The sequence below is a fragment of the Lonchura striata genome, chromosome 4, assembly GCF_050655825.1.
Source record: "Lonchura striata isolate lonStrDom1 chromosome 4, ASM5065582v1, whole genome shotgun sequence".
NCBI lineage: Eukaryota > Metazoa > Chordata > Aves > Passeriformes > Estrildidae > Lonchura > Lonchura striata.
This window is the reverse complement of record NC_140706.1, coordinates 16,414,818-16,433,458: the sequence shown is the minus strand read 5'-3', so window position 1 is coordinate 16,433,458 and position 18,641 is coordinate 16,414,818.

The window sequence follows — 18,641 nt, the reverse complement described above, 5'->3', positions numbered from 1 at the left end:
GTTTGCTTTCTTATTTTTTTCTTTTATTCCCCCCCTGCCCCACCCCGGTTTCTCATGGAAAATTTAAGGGGAAAAATAAAAAGAGAAAGAAAAGCAGAGCCTCATTTAAAAGCAGATGTATTGAAATTAATTAATGCCTTTGTGCTTAGCCTTTTAACCAGAAAAGTATTGCTTGTGAAAAAATACCCAGCTTTACCCAATCATAAAATTAAGACATAAGTAAGCAAAAAACCCTATAAGTGATCATTACATTCTAATCTGCATAGATAACTTTAAGTACTCTCATGGAGGGTCACAACTGATGAAGACGTTCAAGACTATTTTTCTAGTCTATTATTTATTTTGTTAATATTTTTAATGATCTGGACAAACAGAAGTAGATATCAAACACATTTCTGTAATCTTTAATTAGTATCAAAGCAAGCCCAGGGTATGAATAGTTTTTAAGGGAAAAACACATTATAAGTCTAGATGTATTAGTGTACTTGTGACTGGAGTCAAAGTTGACAGTTTATTGCAGTAGTGGTATGTACATAAAATTTGTATTCACAACCCCAGAAGAAGGGTTTGGCTTAAATAGATCAGAAGTTCATTTTTTATTTCAGTTGACTAATACCCTTGGAAGATAGCTTCATGGTTGTTTTATTCGATGATAAATTTGTAAGGGTCGTTGCCTGTAGGAATGTGGTAGATGAGAGGAATATGGACAGAAATAAAATCCTAGCAGAACAAAAGGTCCACAGAGGGTCCTCTCTGACAGTTAAACCCCCTTATTGATTGATGTAGCATTCAGTATCTTCTGTTAGGGGATTTGTACTTGGACACTCTGTTTTTACTGTTATCTTGTTACACCAACTTCTTAAAGTAAGGAAAAAGAAATAGATTCCTGACTGTGTAACTTTGGCAAGAGAAAGGAAATAGTTAAATCCATGTGCTCACAATATCTTTATGAAAATTCTGGTGATTTTCAGGAAAAGTGAACCTTACATCTTCATAGTACTTTTCCAAGAATAAGGTACTTCATACGGTAGATAAATATGAGAAAATCCCATATGTTTTTCTATTGTTATTACTTTTGTGACTGGTGACTATTACTAATATAGAAATGGGCTTTGGATGTCATTGCAGAAGTTCAGAAAGAAAAAGCTTTTCAAATAATAAGCTATATGACCTTTGGGTTTTAGACAAGTGAGAATACAGAACTTACCATATTTCCTCAGTAATTGTATATATGGTAGAAAATATGCATGGAATTAAAAGGACATCAGCTAAAAATGTATTCACATGCTCATGAAGGGTAATTAAAACTGATACTATGACCTGACTGGAAAAGGGAGGACAGAGTACATGCAAAAAAAATTAATGGAATATTTAAGTAGGGATTTTTAAAGTGCTGAAATAGATTATAATTTTAAAAATAATTTTTCATCTATTCTATAAAATTCTCTATTGGTACCAATCACATTTTATTAATTTTTTTTTTTTTAAAAGCTGTGTGGGTCATGGGTAGCAGGAATAGGATTTTAAGACTCTTTTTATTTTTATATTGTTTTAATTTAGTATTTAAGGACCAAAGAATATTTGAATAAAGGAAAACAGGCATTCAGTCTGAGGTGTGATTGCTGAGGGGACAGAGGGCATCTGAACCTTTCACCATCAAAAAAATTTTGTAGCAGTTGGAAGAAACTATGTAAAGTGTCCTGAGTATTTTCATTTTCTTCATTTTGTGAGTATTTTGTAGAATCAAAAATGTCAAGATATGATGTGTGGGCACTGTGGTGAAGGACACCACCACTGAGGAAGGGCAGTGAGAGGCAATGTGCCAGATCAAAACAGACATTTGGAATAAAACAGGTTTACTCAAACATAAAACAATGGATACAAGCAGGTAATTCTAAGAACTCTAGCTTCTAAAACTCTTTATCCCCTTGCAAGATAAACCTGGAAAAAAGTGAAAAGGAGATGCCATGACCTCCCCTGCCTAGAGCTCATGGCAGTTTCTAACAAACTCATATGGAGGCACAAAAATCATAAAGGAAGAAAGGCACCTTACATTTTAAAAAAGCATGTAAACCTTTAACATCATTTTTGGTTATTGTTCTTTTTTTGTATAAAGGAGAGGATAACCAGATACTGGTACCACAAAGATATGAGTAAATACACAGTGAATATCTGCTTTATTGGTTTTAAAACATATTTGACCTGGGAAATGGTAGAATGGTAGTTGAATCACAAGGAAATATATGGAGTCTAAAATGGAATTTGGAATTCACTAATATGCCTCTCCTAATTACATAGAGTCTAAAATCCTCGGGAATAAAATCAAAAATCTGGTCAAAATTAAATTTACCCTCAATCCTTTGTGTGTCAGGAAAAACCTCCACTCTTTGCTCACCATCAGAATGACCGCAAGGCTCTTTCAAAATCAAGAGCCACTTTCCCTTTTAGTCTTATTTTGTGCCAAAAAGTTTAAAACATCGTTAGTTCCTTTTTGTGCTTTACTGTTGAACTTTTTCCATTCTGTCAAAGCTCTTTCATTACATTTTCAGGGCTTTAAAGCCTACTAATGACCTTTCTAGTTGACCATGACCCGTTCTTCATGCTACCATGATGTGGTGTCATAACGCTTCCATGAAGTACAGTCCCTGAAGGGGTTAATTCTCCTCTGCCATTCAGCTGTTAGTTTCTCCTGAATTTCCCACTGGACTGTCACAAAGGATAACAGAGATGTAATAAAAAGGTCATGCAGGTGCTCCCACAGAATATGTTATCAAGTCCTGGCAGTAAAGGAATGTGAGCAGGCTTATTTGAATGAACAATGAAGATACAATAAAAGGGAAGCTGAATTAGAGGCAGCAGGCAGGTTTGCACTAAAAGAGTAAACAGGATTTACTGTATTCAAGGAGTCTGAAAAATTACACTCATTAGCCATGTATCAAGTAAATCGATAATACCATTATGTGTTACAATGAGAATTAGCTTTAACAGCTATTTCATACAACTCAGCAGGGACTCACAGCTAATTCAATTTTTACCACATTGTATTCACACTAATATTCCTTCAAAATGGTATTATTTTTGGTTTGTCATTCACCTATTTCCTCACTTTACTCAATACATCTAGGAAAATGAAATGCAGCCCTCAAGAGGTGTAGTTGTAACATAAGGTTCATTGCTTCTGCACCTTGTGTCAAAACACTGAAGACCGAACCTTTGTCTTGCACGTACTGCCACTAATGCCTTCATTAGCCAGTCAGCTTTCTATTCCACAACAGATCAATGCCAGCTCCCAATGATTCCTTAAAACAGGTCATCCATGAGGACTGCTGCAGTAAGGATCCTTCTGTCTACCTCTCTCCTTGATTTTCCTTTATCTGAGGCTTCCTGGATGGCTATTATGCTGCTCAAGTGCAGCAGCTGCAGGCTTAATTGGGAGCCAGCAAATGAAAACTATTTGGTGTTCGCACCTTTACTGTGCTGCAAGGCCTAACTTAGTAAATAAAGGCAGGAAGGAGGGAGAGATATAAATGGGTGCTTTGTTAAAAATTATCCAATAAATATGGCTGATGTGGATAGGAAACTCATTTCCTATGGAGAAAGGAGAATAAAATGTAAATAGTAAATTCTGGCAAGGCAATACAAGCAGGACATTTAAGAATTTCAGTGTGCAGACTTGTGGCAAAAGTCTTAGCCTTTATGTGAGAAAAATCAGGACAAATATTCAACAGAGCATAACCAAAAGAGCCTGTAATAACATGCCAACAGACTTCCCCAGCGTCATTTCCCTTGGTAAAGACATCATAATCTATTTAATTTGTGATCTAATTTTGCTTCTTTTACTCCATGAAGATATTTTTAACAAAAAGTGATAGGCACACCAAGATTTTTTCACACAAACAATTTCCAGAGAGAAAATTAGGAAACTAGAGAGGCTGAGAGAGGAGAATCATATATTGTTTTTTGCATCACAACTGTTGCTCTTCTAAACTTTTTCCTATATCTGATCATATATTCCTCTAGAAAGGTATACAAGGTACTAAATCATGAGATATATGAGCTTACTAAGTCCTATACAATAGTCACTGAAATTCACATCCTCAAGTAATTTCCAGCATCCTAGTATATATTGCAAATGAGATACACATGCCAAACATGCGACCCAGATTAGAAACATTGCTTCACTATGTATTTAGCCTATGACAATGCAAATGAACCCTAGTGAGTTGCTTCTTTTTCTAAAATTTGAGGTTCCCTTCATTCTTTGTATGATTTTTATCTAAAATTCATTTTTATACTGTTCTAACTAAATAATTGAAAAACCTGATATTTCCTTTTGACGCTAAGTGGAAGTCTGTAATGGATCAAAATGATCAGTGTTTTAAATTGACCATTAGAGTTTCTTTATTGAACTTTTTATTTGTGTCAAATAACAAGGTGATTGAGGAAACTATTCAGGATAATCACTGCTCGTGATTATTTGGTCATTACTGTGCATTGCAAAATAATCCTTTTTTCCTCCTTAAAAAAAGTCAAATAATTACTTGTCATATGCCATACAGTGCACACAGGTTTTATTTGGAGCTCAGTTGTCCTCTCAGTTTTTCACCTGTACAGTTATTCTTGGGGATCCAGACAAACACCTGGATTCTCAAGTTGCCTCTTGCAGATTCTTTGTACATGATTGTGTGTTTAAATTTTGACTGAATAATAATAAAGTAGTTATTAGGAGGTATTGGGTACTTAAAATATAGGAACACATGTGCAGTTTTTAATGGGGTTTTTTGTTGTGGATTTGGGTGGTTTTTCCCCATGAGGAAATGCCTAACTGGATGGGGAGGCACTCGATTGCATGCTTGAACTGGTGATTGTTTCAATTGAAAAGAAAGTTGCAGAAGGTCAGAATGGGTCACTTGTACGATTTGAGTGCTTCTAAATTGGCTGTGTTCTTGGTGGTTTATTAAGAGTTTGGTTTAATGTTTGCCAGTCTTCTCCATGTAGAATGTTGCTGTAAGGGACACAATATCAAAATGTGTAAGAAACTGCCCTACCTAGGCAGGGCCCTGAGTTGTTGTTTATATTTTATCTTCAATTTTCCCTGAAAAAGATTGCTTGTTGTCAGAAGACTAAGTAGATCATCAAATACAATTTATTTAGTTTTTGAGAACTGATGACATATGTACAAGTTACATGTCACTTCAACTGAGAATACTAATAAAATTAAATAAGTGTTTTAAAGTTAAAAGTAGACAGAAATTGTTAAGTAATTTTGAGGGCAGTCATGAAGCAAAAGCCTAGAAGCAGATGAATAGAAGGAAGAAGGAAGAAAGAAAATAACAAGATTAGAGTTTTCAAAATGTATTTTGAACAAACCCTTCTGCCACCTTGCCCTTTTACATCCAAAGTGGCCTTTTGGGACCACATCCTCCCACATACAGAGGGCAGACTGTTATTTGACCAAGACAAAACAGAAACCCACAAGATGGTTACATGCATATTCCTCTTCTGTCTGCATCACTCTCTGGTTTCATGCATTCATTCATCTGCAGCTGCCTTCTCTCATCTTCGAGGCTACATCAAGGCTTCCTGCTGCCAGGCTGGGCGCGACGTCTGGGCTCAGCCATCCTGGAGGCAGAATGAAGGCACCCATGAGTGATTGAAGGTAACAGATAGATGGACTAAGTGCTCATTAACAATCCGTGTGCCTATGAAAAATCTGGTGCCCCAGGCCAACTGTCCATTTGGCCCAACCCCAGCAGTTAACAGTTGCTCAAAAATATTTGTATTCCATTATAGTTAATTTCCCCCACATATTTACTGTAAAGGATTGCCATAATGAGTTCCAGCTTTTGAACTAGACTGACCTATCTTGTCAAAATCAGAGCCATGTCAGCAGAAGCTGGAGACTTGTGAAAACTGCGTGTGAAGCCTGCTGCACATGATGTATTTCAGTGCAACTTTTTTCCCTTCCCATGTAGCCCAACCCATGTCTGATGAATTCAGGATATTCTGAGGAATGTGTGTGCAGTGAACAGCAACAGAACATGAGGATGGCATGCTCAGATACAAATAATTTGTTTTCCATTAAAATATGCCTTTTCTTATCTCCACCAAGTACACATACAGTGCTATAGAGATGAGTGTTTCAATGCTTGACCTATTCATTTCTTACACCTTGTTTCTGGGGGGAAAAAAATCAGCCTAAAAATGAGTCATGATATTGTCCTATTTCTTTAAGATGTTATTTGCTAGAGAATAACTAACAATAAGCAAAAGACTGGGGGCTGGCTTGCCAGCTAGCAAAATTAATTACATGAAATTATATGACTAAGACTCTAAGATTGCTATAGCTTCAGAGAATACAAGCAGCAATCAATTATGTGTGAATTTCCAAACATTTTTGATAGATCTGCACAGAATACATGAGTATAATGCTGTCAGACTTTCATCTCTCAAATCACTTTTTTTTCTCTCAGGCTCTGGGAATAGATTTTGTCATGTGTAAACTTATGAAACTCATTGTAAAGGCATGTCCTTCAGACAGCATTTGTCTCATCCTACCTATTCTGGGCATGGGTGAGAATCAGTGGCCTTGTTAGTTGCTCAGAGGGCTGTTCCTCTCCAGGTCTTTGGTACATGATCTCTATACTCCCAGTTCTTGCATGTCCCTGCAGGACGAGACATTGTAAACCTTCCAGTTTTATTTTCTGTGGTTATGCTGGAAAAAGCGAGCCGAGCAAGGGAGGGTTGTGATATTTGAGGAATTTCTTACTTTGTGGAGGTGGTCAGAGGCTCCAACAGCAGTTTCTGATGATCCTCACAGCCCTGTTTCCCCCACAGTCTGGCTTCCTGCTGATGGAAAAATGAGAAGGGGACTCCTCAACCAGGATATTCCTCCTAAAACTTCAGGCAAATTTTATTTGCTACATTCAGTATTAACAGACTGTAAGTCAATATTTACTGGAAAGCTATGCAAGGAGCAGAGGCTGATGTTCTTTTAATATTCTATAATATAATAATTAGTATAAAGAAGCTGATAAAGCTTGCAAGATGAAATTTTACTTCAGACACAGGTATTTAATTTCTAATAAATTCTGCTTGAGTCCATTTTATGGTAGCAGATGTCAATACATGTGAGAATACTACTAGATTTCTATTAAAGCTACACTGATAGTTTTAATAACTTCTTCAGGATGTGGCCACTTGCTCCATAAGCAAGGGAACAGAGTGGCTCAAACATCTGCTTTCCAGGGTGAGTCACTCTAAAGCCAGCAGGTTTTTTCCATGTGTCGTAGCAGTCCAGGTCTCTTGTGAGCTGTTTGTGATGCTCTTGCAGCATTAAACCCTAGGGTCTTTTTGTTTGAGAAATCATTCCTAAGGTAGCTTGAAGACTGTGACATTATAGTGTCACCCTAAGGCTGCATGGTACGTCCAGCAGTGCCACTAAAGGAGTGCTGGGTGCCTGCAGCAGAAGGGCTGCTGAAATAGCACCTCAATGCTGCCAAGTTGGAAATGGCCCAGCAAGGTGTAGCTTCATCTTTTTCCCCATGGCACCTGTAGGGAGGGGTCTCTGAACTAATTTAGCCCCTGAACCATACTCAGGTTTCATCTCAGAGGGGAATGAGGACAGAAGTGAAAGAACATGAGTTATCTGCAGTTATCTTACAGATCAAAGTTGTCCCATGTTGTTTCTGTGCTACGCATGTTTTGGGCCAAAATAAATTACAAAAATTTGTATTAAAAAAAAAAAATACAAGAGTTAAAAGTTCAAATTTAAAGCATTGACAGTGTTTTCTGGAATAGTGCATTATTCCTACATTTTCTCCTCTGTTCACAAGCCTTCATGTATAATATTATCTGTGTTGGATTTTATGATGGTACCAGCTTACTATAAATACTGTGTATAAACAATTGCTAATTTCATTTAATAATTTCTTAATTTTGACCATTTTTTTCTGATTTCAGCCAAAATGATTTGCAATTTATTTTATAAGAAACTTTAATTAAAGCTCTATGAAAAAGATACCTTGATCGCAGCTTGGCACTTTCAAGGTACTATAATATTAGGTAATAGTAAATATTAAAATACTGTCTAGTATGAAGAATTTTCTTCAGAAACTTTATTTTTTGTATATGACCCACTCTTCTGAAGCTGATTTCTACCACTTTTTCAAAACAATTGCACTCTTGTCCTGCTTATCTTTCCATTTATTCCACTCCTATTTTTCTTATATGTACAATAAATGCTAGCATCTGACATTAAATTTAAAAATATGACAACTGTTTAAACTAAAAATCTGTGTATATCAGTCAAACAACAAATTATAAAGCAGAAGAAAACATAATCTGGTATTTATTTTATTGATGTAAAATTAAAAAATAGCCAGAAACACCTCAATCATCCCAGATGCACACATCCTGGAGGACACCACCCCTGAGAGCCACCTCCTCCCTTGTCACGTCTCATGGCTGTGTCACCTTGCAGACAAACCTAATCTGTGCTGCTCAGGGTTAGTTCAGCTTTGGCTCTTTACTGGGCAGCTAGAATGGGCACACTAACAGTTTCCACTGCAGAGGAAACATGTGAGTAGTTTTAGGGCTTTTTTTTAGGTAAGTTAATTTTTAAACATGTAAATATGCAATTATGTAGCTCTCCTTACTTTTGCAAACAGTCAGCTACAATGGGAATTCAGCATGGAAGTGTTTTACCTTAGAACTCTCTCCACATATCCTGCTACCACAGGCCTTTGGCAACTGGAAGAAACAGAAAAGAAATTAAAGTAAATAATTAGAAGACTTTATTACACTAATGACATTAATTTTTAGTTAAAATACACTTTGTAGATATTCCTTAGAGAGCTCTCCAGAGTATCTTGTCATATTGTGAGATTTTCTAAGCCCTGATAGATTTCTAATGACTGATAGAGAGTAGTATTACTTTCAAACTGATCAGTGTGCTTTCCTTTCATCTTTCAGTTTATAGGAAAGAATCCTCTAATTTAAAGTCTAATATCTCTTCTGTTCCCATACACAGCAGATGGCACATACAACTACATCCTACTTTCTAATTCCTTTGTGACATTTATTATTCATCAGAAAGGAAGTAAAAAAATATTTTCTTTACAGCTTCTTGTTTGGCTGATCATATGAATTAGACAAAATATTGCTTAAAAGAAATTATATTTGAAAATATTAAAACTGGTAAAAGCATAGCATAGGGGCCACCCAGCGGGGCAGCAGCTGCCAAAGCATAGTTCAATGAAGAAAGCACAGTTGTTGAAACCTCTTGACAGTATTGTCCACTATATATTTTTACATTCATCTATTATATTTCTTCATATAGTAATAAGAAAATTGGAGAAAACTGAAGTACCAGTGATCATATATTCAAATATACCCAACTTTTCTTCTATTTGAGGTCTCAGGATCATTTTATGTGGCATTAGAGTAGTGCTTATTAATGCCTCTTTCCAAACTGCAGGCAAGGTTTTAATTTATATTCACAGGTATCATTATTTAAAGGAAGATATTGTTATTCAATTAAGTGAAAATCTGTCTTTTTAAGTAGGTATGATATGGTACATCAGACATAAAAGGTGGAAGAGTCTTGGACAGCAAGGCAGATTTTTCTGAGAAATAAAAAAAGAATTGCATACTGGTAAATTAATTTTTCTTTAGACTGGAGTAATTCTAGTGTTGGGTCATCAAAGACACCTGAATATTTAGAAACACAAATTCTTGGTATTCAAAAGGACTTTTTTCTCTAGTAAATGACTTAAGTTTTCATTTTTAAAATTATTTTTTAAATGCAACTAGATCTTTTTCAGCTCACAAGGTCAGTTGCAAGTTCACCCAACAGTGACTTCCCTTTAGAAGTTGTGCCCCTGACCAGGAGTTTTGTACACTTCCTAAGTGATTTCTGCTGCTAAGGATGGAAAAAGAAAAAAAAAAAAGTGCAATTCAGATTTGTCTTCTGGTTTTCAAAATAATAATAGTAATAAAGTAGATTTAATTTAGAATTTGGTATTGTTTTGGTTTTCTACAATAGTAAGGTGTTTGGATTATACCTTCCTGCTATGTCTGCTCAGTCTCTTGAGTAGAAAGAGATCAGTTCCATGGTAACGTGTTTTTTGTCAATACAAAAACAAATCACTGTGTAAAACATCTTATGAAATACCTGGCTTAGGGAAAAACAAAGTATTTCTTCTCAATCCATACTATTGTTACTGAATTGCAGTCATCATAACTGAAAATATTTCCATGTAAGGTCTGTTTTTCTGTTACAGAAGTTGCATGTATCTTGCTGCATGCAAATTAGCTTCTAAAGGGGATCAGTGCATGATTTAACAGATTCAATATTCTTGAATTCAAGGCATATATGTGCCAATTAATCTTGTAATTCACTGTACACCATTTCTCTGTGCAATCATAGATCCAAATTTCTTAATTATTGCTTTGATGTTGATAATCAAATTCCATTGATTATAAAGTTAGATGTGTTTAGCAGAGTTTACTCTAATGTCGCATTTTAATCTGAATTACTTCGTAGAAGGTCACCCTGATAATAGCAAAAGAAGAATAGAAGAGAAGCTAAAAATTTGCCTTACTTCCTAATCACATAACATCTACTTTTATACATTTTTCTTTCTTTTTAGCTTTGAAAGGATGCAGTTCTTGATTATTTAATATCTTCAGAGATGCTGTTCAGTGGTCAGCTTTTAAAGTGATTTGTAGGTGGATGAATCCAGGCTCTTCAGGTATTGGAGTAATACTATTCTCCAAGAGGTTATTGGCCTTGTTAAGCCTTGTAAAACTTTCTATCAGAATATAATTCCTCAAAAATAATCAGAGTAAAGGATAAATATAACATCTTATGACCTTGGAAGTTTTTATATAAATATGTGGAATTCTGGGACAGCTTTCCAAAAAAGGTGTCTCTGCAGAAGTAAATTTGAAACGTTTGGAGTTGCACTTATGAGGGTTTTTTTTAAAGTAGGAAACAACAATCAGGATGATCACATTGACCTATCTAATTCTGATGCTAACCAGGTCTTCACTCACTCTATCTTCACAGTGAATGAAAGGACCACTTATTTCATTCAAGCTTAAAAGACTTTAACTTCTTGATTGATGAAATTTGGATTAATTTTCATGAGGTTTGTGAATGTTACTATTCAAAATTTTTAAAATATTTTTGAAATGTACAGCTATCTTAGTAGTGTAGTGTTTGGGGTTTTTTAATTTTCAAAGTAATGTAAACCAGTAATAATGCAGATTTTCAAATTCAAGAATATATATTTTACATATATGTAATAATAACACATTCTTAATGCTTTTTTATAAAAAGAAGCATGTGTTTTTAATTTGAATAACTTGTTTTTTCTACCTCTGTTTCCTTCCAGTTCCTAACTAGTTAGTGAAATAACTGAAATTTATTTTCTTCAATATTAAAAAGCTACTGACAGATGGATTAAGATGATCATACTCTTCAAAGCTCCTGAAAGTAATTTGCTTTTGCGAGACGGAAAATAAAACAGTAATTATTAGTCCAAGGATTTTGTAGGTTAATCTAATTAAGAATCCGGACTTGTTACATCTTTGTTGGAGTCCTATTCTAGTAGCAAAGTAATTTATAGTTCATTTCACTATAATTTTTTTTTTTTGCCATCTGCCTATAGAAAAAATAAAATTAAAAGAGTTCTACAGTACCTACAGCTTGCATCACACTTCCACTCTGCATCGTATTTTTGCTATACACCCAGATGGGCTGCTCATTTACTATGTAGTTAGTAATATCCTTCAGGCTTGATCATAGTGAGGGAAAAACATTTGTATATATCTTGAAATAAATTGGTTTGGTTTATACAGATTGAGCTTCTCCCTTTCCCCACTTGAACTTTCTCCTTTTCCCCAAATTTCCCTATATAACTTTTTAATACGGTACTTCAGATACTACTGTCATTCATTGTCTGATAGAAGTCCTGAGAGATATTACTGGAAAAAAACAATATTTCATGTCTTTATTTCCAGAATATTAACATTCCCAGTTTTATTGGTGCTTATGCATATAATTTTCTTACTAAATTTGTTTTCTATATAATTTCAAGATTATTTAGGCTACTCCTGGTCAACTGTTGTACTTCCAAAAAATTCTTATCTGTTTGGTAAGTATTGAGTTAATTTTTAATATTTTCAAATATTTTGGTTTTGAAAATTTAGGATAAAAAAGGATTTAGTTATTTTCTGTAAAGCCTGCCCTATGAATGTTCTTCAGAGATGGGTCAAATAAACCACTTTAATATGGTTCCATTTGTTTTGGACCATAGCTTTCATTAAAAAATATTCAGTAAATCTTTTGGTAAAGGAAATATTTCCCATGCATATATATTTGGATTTTTTCTCTCTCAGTTTGCATATATGTTTTCTCATCATATGTCATTTTAAGGATAGATAGGAGGGAGTCTTAATATTGTTCTTTTTTCCACTGATGATAGGCTGAGAGTTGAACATGCTGATAAAATTCCTTCATCTTTTTCTGAAGACTTAAAAAGCTCCAATTAAACCAGGCTAAGTAGACATAGGCAAAATATCTGCATTTGATTATATTACATCTGTATTTCAATCTCCTTTTGTATTATGCCATTCTTTGTTTTTATTCCTATCAAAAGGAAAAAGCCTAATTTAATGCTTCGAAGGTAGCTATTACCACCAAGTAATAAATTTCTAAATGCTTGAAAGATAGACAAAATCTAAATTTTTTGTATTTCACAGCTTCTGCAGAATAGTTCTTTATTTAAACAAAGCCTAGGCCTTCCAATGGACCCATTTTTCTACAAATACTGGCATTCAGTTGTGGGTAGCAGAGATGCACCAGAGGTTTATGGTCCTTTTCATTTTATCATTTGTTTTTCCCATCTAAATTGAAAGTGTTTGAACCACAGAGACTCTTAAAGAGTCCCTTATCCCCTAAATTCATTGGCATGTAGGCACAAAAAATCAAGGCAAAACAGATATCATAATTCAAACACAAATGATTTTCAATTTACAGCTATTGTGAGTTCTGCTTCCCAGAAAGTATTCACTTTAAAAAATGTGTGCTCAAAATTGATTTTGGATTGTTTTATATGCTCTGTATTTCTAGAAATACAGCTCTTTGAAAAATGTTAATTTAATTGAAAAAGGCTTTCTGAAGCACGTGTACACGAAGTGCCTTTTAAATCCAATCTGAGTGCCATGGCTCGAAGCAATGTCCTTCCTGCAGCCATAGATCCAGATCTGCACTCAGGCAGATGGAGCTCTGAAGACAAAGCTGCTTTCCAAATCCATTCTTTTTTGTCCCCATAATAAATATTCACAGAGAGGAAAAATCTATTGAAATGAAATTAAATAGTTTCACAGGATTTTGTCTTTCTATCCCAGTAATAATTTGGCCTTTTTGTTGAGGCTTTATTGTTCTCAAGCATAATTCTATATGATTCCCATGCAGATGAAACACTAACACAGATGATAATTTAAAACTCTCCTTATTATTCCTCATAAGAACTTCAATAAATCATTATAGTGTTATCATTATTCCAACTTGTTTTGACAAGGCTACAACCTTCATGTTTCAAAATTATTTAGGTCTGAATTTATCTAAGCCCAGGGTACTTTATGTGTTCTGAAAATGTCATGAAATTTTCACTGCCATATATCTTCATAGTGCTAATTTACCACCAGGACCATATGTTTCTAATCTTAGATTACAGCTGTATAAAACACTCAAAATTGTGTTCATTAAAAGTATGCCTGTGGTTAGGTCAGCCTATCTATATTTATTTTAGGTATGAGGTAGAGTTTTCTATTCTATTGCTAGTCACTTGCTAGGGACTGTGGGACACAAAAGAATGGAACAGAGGAACTGAGAAGAAAAGCAAATGTGAGTACAAGATAAAGTTTCTGTCCATGAAAGGAAAGTTCATATTTTTATTCAATTTTAAGCCATTTTTATGATTTTGTATACATTAAACATTTGCTCAATCCCAATATATAACTTCAATATTGGCATGGAAAAAAAATGCCAAAGGTGATGCTTCAAAGTGTGCATTGCTTTTCATAAATATTCAGGGTTATAGTTTTGGTTCTTTTCAGGAAGTTGGAGAAAAATACTGTCAAGTACATGATAGCAAAAGAGTATCCAAAAGAAAAACATCTGGGAAAAAAGCACATTTTGAACCTGTGAGTTTTTTGTTGTCAGTTCTACTCTCAAAATGGTGCATGAAGTAAAAAGATGCTTGCATATACAAAGTTATATGCAAGAACCTTATTTGGAGGGCATTCCAGTGCATTGTGTGTTACAAGAAATGCCATGCAGTAATGTTAATTTATTGTTGGGGTTGTTGTTTAAGTTAAATAGATACATAAAACTTACATGAGTTGTTGGCACGCAAGTTATTGCTTCCTGGGGACGACAGCAAGTTACTGAAACCCTTTTGAAATGATGTCATGATTTTTTGTAATTGAATATGCATATTTTACATGTTGGAGGCTGAAACACACTTTTTTTGGCAGGCTCTTTCAACAGATGCACATGCTGGGGCCCTATTCTAGGAGGTCTTGTAGCATACGTAAGTCAATATTTGTGCATAATTTATAAAACTGAGCAGTGGAACATGGCTTTTCCATCAAATTTACAAGATCATATTTCCCTTACTTTGGTTTTTCCTTAACAGGATGTTGAAGCCTCAAAGACATTAAAGAAAAAAAAATTGTAATGTAGGATGAGAAACTAAACATTATTAGCTAATTCTAGTAGAAATTGACTTTTTTCCTGAAGGAAAAGTACAAATGAAAACCAGAAACAAAGGGGAGTATTGAAAAACTTGTAATTAGTCTTTCAATCCATACTCTCATGTCTCTGAATGTTTCTCTTTAATTAGCCTGTCTTTCAATTTCTTTCAGGTTTTGATGAAAGAGATAAGCATAGGCAAGGCTGTACTGAACAGAAACCATTTTTGAAACATGTCTGAAGTGTTCATAATATTATTTAGAGTTGTCTGTGTATCTTGTTGTTTTTTATATTGCCTTTGTTCATTTCAGCCAAAAGAAAAGGAAGACACAATAAATATTCTTGTGTGGAAAGTGAATTGCTGCGTCTCAAACATGATACAGTGACTGAATTCTACCCTTTAGTTTCTGCTGCCATATTGATTAGAGAACAATTGAAAAAAATAATGTCTTTAATATATCATCATCCATTTTCTATACAGGGCAAAACTTAAATAGATATAAGGTAAACACTGATTTAATCTTTTGACTTATTGCCAAATTATCAATAATGAGTATATACCATACAAAGTAAATAAAAGAGAATAAAGATCTCAGAGGGTAGTCATGTCTTGATTTATTTCCTATATTCTTATAAAACAAGATTAAGAGTAATATGCTACATGTCAGAGAATCAATAGATATTAAAATGAATATAATCTCTATCCAGTATTTCAGGTATATCCAGTGAACACTTGGTACAGAATAGTTCACATATTCCTAAGTACCAGGTTAAGAGGTTTGGAACTATTATTGAAAAAGGTATACCTGCTGTAATTAGAATGTACTTTATTAATGACTTAATGACAAATTATACCAATAGAGTGTCTTATCAGAACAATTCTGAAATAAAAAAATCCAATAAACTCTTATAAGAATCCCTCATTTTAATGTCTTTTAAAATATGCATTCTTCCATTAAGTCAGATTTAAAAGACAGGAATCAGACCAACAAAGTTTCTGGCATAGCTCTGTGAATGTGCAAACTCACAGATTTTACTGTGCTGTCATCTTTTCTGCCTATGCTTTTCTTTTTATCTTTCTTCTTTTTTTTCCTTTTTTCCTTTTTTTTTTTTTTTTGGCACGTCTTCTCATTATAGGAAAGATGATGCCCCATCAGTGATTTTTCATTGTTACTTTACCATACCACTGAGTATATTTCTAGGTTTATGAGAAAATTTTAGTGAAGCTTCTACAATGTGCTGGCTTATTTTGAACCATGATGACAGCATGTAATTGATTATTTACTAGTCAGAAAAGTAGGTTGAGGGGGAAAAATTAAAATCCACCCCTGATTTGCCATCAGATGCTCTCAGATGGCATTAATTTATTTCCCTTCAAGAAACAATGACAGAATGATGACCATGTTCTGTAATTTCTCATTCCAGAAAAAAATGTCAATCAATATATTAGCTACACCTTTTTTGTTACAGAAGTCTGAGAGTTGGATTATTCATCTATTTCTGGAATAATAAAAATCTTGCAGTAAGTGTCCTATATCTTGTTACTTTTCCTTTTGAAACCATAAGACACTAAAATATATTTTTAACTGAAAAAAAAAAATCAATATTTACAGATTCAGAAAATTTCTTTCTTATATATTGTTTATATTACTACAAATTTTTGAATGAGGAAATAGCTTTTGTTTTCAGTGAAAATAAAATAAATCTATTTATTACTGCTGCTATTGAGTAAAACTCTAAATATCAAACTATTTAGAGGTCATAGGAAACCATAAAATTGAAGTGTACCTAAGACTCTTACAAACTTGAATGGAAATCCAGATCTTGTCACATGCAACCTAAGTCAATTGTTTAACTGAAAACAGAGAAAAATTTAAATTTCAACTTAGATATAATTTTCCTATGGGGATTCATTTATATAATTCTAGTTTTAGATTAGCCTTCATTTTATACATTGTATGGAAAAAAAAATTGGTAACAAATATTTATTACTCCACAGATAATAAATGAACAACTATGACAGTGTCCCAAGAAGTTCTTGCTATTGCATACTGATGAAAAGTTATCCTGCTGAAAAGTATGGGCTGCCAATTTTAGTAACTGCTTTCAGTGGCAGTTTAGATTCAGACTTGAATTTGCTAAAGAATATTAAATAATCAGGTATAAGACTTTAAGCTTTGGCTCCTCTTGCAGTGACCAAAGTATTTTAACATGAGAAAGGTACACTGGGTCTTTTAACACTTGGTATTGTGCTGCCATTACATTTTACCTATAGGAGAGCTGATGAATGCAATGTCCCCAGATCACACTGCAAAAATCTGTGAGTGTCAAGAATATAAACTAGCTGTAGTCACTAATTATAGCCACCAGACTTCATTCCCATTAGTCAAAAAACTTCATTACAGGGAAGATGCCTGGAGATGAGCACTAACAAATTGTTGTTTCCAAATAATCTTGTCTTGAAATGGCTGAAAGAATAACTGGAAAAATAGACCAAGAATTAACTACAGCTTTTGCATTTCTGGCAGCTTTTACTGGCATTCTACTGCAGATGCCACTTTTAACATCCTGCTTTCATAAATTTCAAATAAAAAGATAATGATGTCAAAGATATGGTGTTAAATCTGGCATCAAGAATATAGATTACATATACAGTGATAAACTGTATATGATATAATAGAAAGAAATAGCTAAGAATTGTTTTTTCAAGCATATCACAGCACAACTAGAATAATGAGTGTAAGGACAGTTTCTCAGTATGCAGATGTGATTAAATTGGGTGGAACATCAAGTAATGAGGAGTAATAAACTAGGACTTGAATCACCGAAGAAATATGCCTGAGCTCATTTATAGTAAATAGGTTTTGACAAAGATGAATGTGCCATAAGGCACTAAAAGGAAAGAACCTCATCTGTAGGAATGAAATGGTGCAGAAGTCGTCTCATTTCAGACAGATAATCCACACATCTGCCAATATCCTATACAGTATACTTTACACATAAACAGCACTTTGTGTGTAAATATTGTTCCACAGCAACAGTAAAATGACATGAAAAGACTGTTAAGCATTAAAATTAAACCAACAGAAAGGGAAGAAAAAAAAATTGGAAAGGGTGGGGGGAAAACAGAAGTACAAAATATTTTAAATTCTGTTGAAATCTTCAAAGCTAGATTCAAAGACAGATTGAAGAGAAAAATCCCGCTTTAAATAGGAAGAGTCAATAGATGAAATATTCAGGTTTTTTCAATGTTTAAATCCTTTTTAGTCTTTGTAAAACTACTGAGTTCTGGTTTCTTTTTTAAGTTGAAAAATTTTGCTAAATGTTACCTTTGAAAATACAGCAGCTTTTCCCTCTCATTTTCTCTATTTTTCTGCACTTCCTTTATTGATAATTTAAGTCTCAAGAGAAACCAATTTTGGAAGTTTACTAAAGATAGGTGTTTCAAACTTTAGCTGCTTGTCTAAAACTTAAGCCAAAGTAACCTAGAAAACTCACTGAAATAAACAGCCCCTACATACACACATGTACCACAATATACTGTGATGTGATATGTGATTCAGTGTGCAATTGGTGACTGCTAGCCTGTATGCCCTTTTTATTCACTCTGGGCTCTTCAGTCACTCCAAAAAGCCTTTCTGCCCCTTTTTAATTACTCAGACTGTTTCTAACTGCAGTCTAATTTTCCCTCTTTATTTACCACAGTCACCACCCTTGACCTGAATCCAACCCCAATTTAACAATTAGTTTTATCCTCAGAATGAGCTATCTTCATCAGTTTCTCTCTCTCATCTCTTCAGCCTGATGTCTGAGCAATAACCACAAATGAACTCTAATGTTAAATCTGTGCAGTGCATCCTTTTCCTACACAGTACAC